We start from the raw sequence: 6,000 nt of genomic DNA, 5'->3' as shown, positions 1-6,000 counted from the left end.
TAATTGGAGTTACACTACATAGAGAGCAATGCTCTTCCCAGAAGCCATAGGTTGTCAGGAAAAAAAAAAAAAAAAGCCTGGTGCCAGGTTTGGAATACCTCTCCTGGAATTGTTGGTCAGGGGTATCCTAGAGACCCCCCTAAAACAATACAGTTTATTGATATTGCTCTTGGTTACCTACCAGAACACGACTATAAGACTCTGTCACTGAAGACACCACACAGTACAAATCAGGAAGCTTCCTCCCTGCTGGCTAGCTTTCATAGCACTAGAAGGTACTATATAGACTGCTGGGGAAAAGTCATCAATAGTCTTACTCAGCTGTAAACCCTGTGAACTGCAGTAATGACAAGTATGCCAAGATATGTCCATGGATGTTATAAGGATAATCAACCGCTTTCTGATTGGATTTAAGGCCTACTCCATAGGAGAAATGAATGCTTGGCACTACAAATCTGGCCAAGAACCCATGGTTGGGGAGCTCACAGGCCCCAGGAATGAACCTATTACTATTCCTAAATGGACACGGTATAAACTGCCCTCTAAATTCATATCTCCCTACCCATAGATTAGTCAGCTCATCAGAGAAGTTTCTTTGTGCAGTGAATGGTAGTTAACACAGAAACACAACTGGTCACAGTGCAGACAATAAGTGTCAGTGGAGTGCTCATTATAAATGGAACATCTGTATCACCCCCTACCCCCCTAGGCTCAGGAACCATCTTAGAAGAGGGGGTAGAAAGATTGTAAGAGACAGAGGCCAGGGAGGACTAGAGGAAAAGTGTTTTCTGAATATAACAGGACTATTGTACTAATGAATTCACAGTCACTGTGGTTGCCTGCACAAGACTTGTACAAGATCAAGCCAATCAATACGCCAACATGGAAGGGAAGGGGCTTATGAGCACTTATCTCTAAGTGAGGATCTTTGACCATTGATGGCTTTGTGGAGAAGGAGAGTCAGTTTTCTGGTAGACCATACTCCAGTGGATAGACCCACATCCATGAATATATGGGCAGCAAAAATTAGAGTAAATGGGTAATTAGAGAGAGAGAGAGAGAGAGAGAGAGAGAGAGAGAGATAAAGGTGGAGGTGGATCTAGGAGAAGTTAAGGGGAGAAGCAGATGTTAATATGATCAAAATACATTGTATGAAATTATCAACGAACTAATAAAAATGATACATTTTTTAAAAAGAAAAAATATATGGGAAGCTGTTCATATCCTGATGTAGCCAATAGGAAAAGTAGCCAAAAAAAAAAACCCCTCAACTATCAAAATACAATCTTCCGGTAGCTGTGTCTCCCACTTTATTGTATAAAGTCAATGCCTAGATTTACCTGAACCAGAGAAAAAGCCAGCAGCAGAAGGGCAAGAGACCCAGCCCATCACAGTCCCCTCTGGCAACCTGATGAGTTAGTGCCCCTCTCCCTTAGGGATCAGCACCAGGTAAAGCCAGATGGGCAGATCCTCAGCTTCACCAAAGAAAAGGATTCCAGGATGAGCCAATATGAAGTGGTGTGGAAATTTATTAAAAAGAGATGTTTAAAGCTGGGCATGGTGACTTGGACCTTTAATCCCAACACTCAGGAGGCAGAGACAGGTGGATTTCTGTGAGGCCAAGGTCAGTCTGGTTTATATAGTAAGCTCCAGGCCAGGCAGAGATATGTAGTAAGACCCTGCCTAAAGCAGAGAGAGAGAGAGAGAGAGAGAGAGAGAGAGAGAGAGAGAGAGATTTAACATGGATTTAAGCATGGGGTTAATAGTGATGCTCAGAGAAACATTAAGACTTACCCAAGAACATAGGTGTGAGCTTCTCAAAAAAAATCATACTTCCATGTCTTTGCAATAATCGTGATTTGGGTGGATTCTGAAGTTATTATTTCAATGGGTTGCTAAGAAACTTAATTGAGATCACAGGGCAGCTCTTCAGGAGTATTGGGCAGGATCACAAGTGATAATGCCCTAAATCATAGGGGTGCAGGAAGTTAGGATATTTTCATTATAAACAAAGTTATTTACTATGTTTGTGAGATTCCCAGAAAATATCTGGAAAGACATGAGGCCACATTACAGGTGACACCATTCAGGCCTTGAGTCTAGATTACTGATACTTTAACATTCTTATTTGAAAATACCGCTAGGTATCAGAAATACTGTCTTTTTGTTGGCAATTTTTATAGCAAATGTTAATTGTGCTGGAATTGCTGACTTTCATCTGAAGCAAGAGGCTTCAACAAGACCCTGGAGTGAGGGCCTACTTTCCCTTCCCAGGTCCCCTTGCTTTCTGTCTTTCTATCCTGCCTCAAAAACTCTGGACTCCAAAGAAGAGTCAAGAATTTGCAGCCCACAGATTCATGCACTATGCCTCTGTGTCTTCTCCACGACTACCTAAGTGATCTGAAGCGCACAGGTCATGTTTTTTATACTGTACATTCTGGTTAAGTTCATTACACGGATAGAGTGATGAATTAATGAAGTGCATTTTACACTTCAGGATCAAAGGTGTTGAGTCATAGTCTACACATGACTTGTCATTAGAATTTGTATCAAAAGATTCATTTAATGACTGGAGAGATGACTCGGCAGTTAGAACACTTGCCGTTCTTCCAGAGGACCTAGGTTTGACTCCCAGTACCCGCATGGTGGCTAACAACCATTTGGAACTCCAGTTCCAGGGGGTCTAACACCCTCTTCTAGTCCCTGTGGGCATTGCATGTATGTGGCACACTTACATACATGCAGGCAAAACACTCATACACATAAAATTAATAAATAAAAACAAAAAATTTACTTATAAGGTGAAGTTTTAAGCAGCTACATCGGAACAGCAGGTGAAGCCGTGAGACTGACGACCTTCCCTGTGCTCCTACCAACACTCCCCTCCTCTGTCCTTTCATTTGCTTTCATATCAAATCCCTTAACATATTTTAAAAGAAAAGGAATTTCTTTTAAGGGGAATAGATGCATTTGTGAGGATCTGATTGGTTTTGCTCCTCAAATACTAGACCACCTAGGCCACAGCTCTGTTGTACATTAGAATCACCTGGAAGCTTCAAAACTTAAATCATCTATCCCTCACCTTGAAAAATTACATTGGAACCTTTGAGAACAGGTTGTCAACATGGTATTTCTAAAAGCTGCCCAGGGAGTTCTAGTATTGAACTAAGACTGAGCACAGCCTTACCCAGCTTCCAGAGAATGCCAGTTAAATCACTGAAATTCAGCATGGACATGGGTCTCCACTTCCTCTCTCCTGAGTTCTCCAAATATGGCTAGAATAGGCTAGGGCACCACTTTGTCCAGACACAATGTAATCATAACAAAGTTCTTCTGTAAAAGAAGCTAACACTCCCTAAGAGCCTGGAGCCTTGTTCTGTTAGCTTCACACTCCTGTTGGATTAGCTTCCACATGACAATGTCTTCAATCATTTCATCGTGAATCATTTAAGAGCAGTAAAATATCACAATTTATGCTTACGGGCATGAAGCGCTCAAGTACACAGAGCCTGCTGATGAGCTTTGTGAGGCTTGATCATTTGCAGTGTGAATATAAGAGCTCTTTACAGTAATTTGGTTAAGTCAAATATATAGCACCATTAGGACCTGATGAACTTTACAGTGAGGGCAGGGCTTTATAAACATTCCACCTGCCATCTCTTTGTATACAAATCAAACATTAACTGGTGATAAATGATAAAAAAATGCATTTAAACCATTTATAGATATAAGTTTATCATTTATTAAGGATGAAAACAAATTTGCATGCCAATGAGATGGACATGCTTATTTTTTTTACCCAAAGAATTAAATCTTGGCTCAACATTTGATAGTGTAGGGCATTGAATATCCTCAACACTTCTCAGAGTTGATGGATATTTTTATTTTACAATCATCAATGCGAACAGTCCCACTTTGCAAAATATGTCATACAAAATGACAGAAATACTTTTAGGGCTATTTCAGAAATTGTTAGAAATTCTGTCCTAATCTCTAGCCAGAATTCATGTCACAATTTTTTATGAAACTCAGCAACTTAAACAGCAATTTAAAAAATTAAGCATTCTATCACAATACGACCTGAGAATAAACTAACTTGATACTTACATGCTAAAGACTGACTGTAGGAAAATATAAAAGTCCTTGTTTTCTGGGGCTGGAGAAATGGCTCAGCAGTTAAGAACACTAGCTGTTGTCGCAGAGGACCTTGGTTTGATTCACAGCACCCACGTGGGGCTAACAAGCCTCCCTAATTTCATTTCCAGGGGATTCAACACCATCTTCTGGCCCCTAGAGACACTGAGTGCACAGGTGCACTTGCTTGCAAGCAGAACACTCATACACATAAAACTGAATTACATTAGGGGCTGGAGAGATGGTTCAGTGGTTAAGAGCACTGGCTGCTCTTGCAGAGGACCTGGGTTTGGTTCCCAGCATAAGTTGTGATATTTTACTGCACTTAAATGATTCATGATGAAATGATTGAAGACCCACGGTGGTTAACAACCATTCAAACTCCAGTTCCAGGGGATCCACAGCCCTCTTCTGACTTCCATGGGCACTGCACGACATGGGTGCACATACATACATGCAGGCAATACACTCATACACATAAAATGAAATAAAAAATGATAAATGAAATCTAAAAACATAAAAATAAAGATAAATTTAAAATTTTAAGTCTTCTATAATTAATCCATTGTGTTTCTTTTTCAATATTATATTTATTATTTTTATTTTATGTGTTTGAGTTTATTGCCTACATGCATGTAAGTGCACCCATGTCATGCAATGCCCATGGAGGTCAGAAGAAGGTGTCAGATTCCCCTGGAACTGGAGTTACAGATGGTTGTCAGCCACCATGTGGTGCTGGGAATCAAGCCCAGGTCCTCTCCAAGAACAGCCAGTGCTCTTAACCACTCATCTCTCCAGCCCCTAAACCATCATGTTTCTGTAAGAGTAGAAGCTTTGTATTTACAGAAAAAGCATGGCAATTCCTAGCATACAGTAGTCTCAAATACTAGCAGAAGGAATTTCAGGCAGTGTTCACTGGTGCTGCGAGGAGACCCCATATGCACGTTACAAAGTGTGTGTGTTGTGCATTCAGAGCCAAAGTTGTGGTGAAGTCAGGATATGAAATGGGTGAACACTGCCAGAATCGCCTCCAATTCACATGATGACACATACATACATATAATGAACACATAATGTAATATATATGCACACATTTTAACAAGGTTGGGCTGTACCAATGTAATTAGTGGCAAAAAAAAATTCTAATAAAAGCTAAGGTAAGCACACCATGTATCTGATGAAAAGATAATTCCTGGAGAGTTTATTGACTAGAGTTTGCATCTCATGCTGGCTAGCAGTATGCCCCAGTCACCTCCCTTCTCTGGGCTCCAGCTTCTCTGCTGTGAAATGGACTCACCTGAAGGCAGAGATGTTTCAGTAGCTGATAGGGCCTCCTTAGAGGGTCATAGTCCCAGGAATTCTGAGGCCATGCCTGCTCACTGGAAAGAAAACCGTACAATCATTTTCTGTGCCTATCACAAGGGTAGGAGAACAGAAACAGAATTTACATTCCCCTGTGCCAACGAATCACATCTTCTACCCTTTGCAGTGGCTGGAGACCAATAGAAACAACATGAGCACATCTATTAACATCTTAATGGCTACTCTTCACAGTCTGGTAAAATGCGTACACATGTACCATCACTTGTCTCTGTCCACCTAGTTGCTCACCCTTAATTGGAGTTTATACACCAAGATAATTTCGCTCTGGTGTGCAATATTCCAACTTTCTCTCCACAAAGTTAATACAGTCAGTCAGCACTGTAGCATACTTAATACAGGTATGGCTTTTTTTTTCTGAGAACTTCAATTCATACTATATAATTTAATCTACATATATGACAATCTTGTCTGGTAGACAGTATTACTGTCCACATACTACAGCTGGGGAAAGCCAAGGCACAGAGTATTCAAGTGACTGGCTGA

At 40.7% G+C, this 6,000-nt stretch overlaps 1 pseudogene; it reads left to right on the top strand.

Annotated features, from left to right (window-relative positions):
- The first annotated feature begins 370 nt into the window (after window positions 1–370).
- The window catches only part of LOC103739753, a 38,393-nt pseudogene continuing 32,763 nt past the window's right edge, over window positions 371–6,000 (top strand).

This window comes from Nannospalax galili, unplaced genomic scaffold (assembly GCF_000622305.1).
Source record: "Nannospalax galili isolate Female #2095 unplaced genomic scaffold, S.galili_v1.0 scaffold379, whole genome shotgun sequence".
Classification (NCBI taxonomy): domain Eukaryota; kingdom Metazoa; phylum Chordata; class Mammalia; order Rodentia; family Spalacidae; genus Nannospalax; species Nannospalax galili.
Note: the sequence above shows the minus strand (reverse complement) of the source record. Positions and strands in the feature narration are given on the sequence as shown.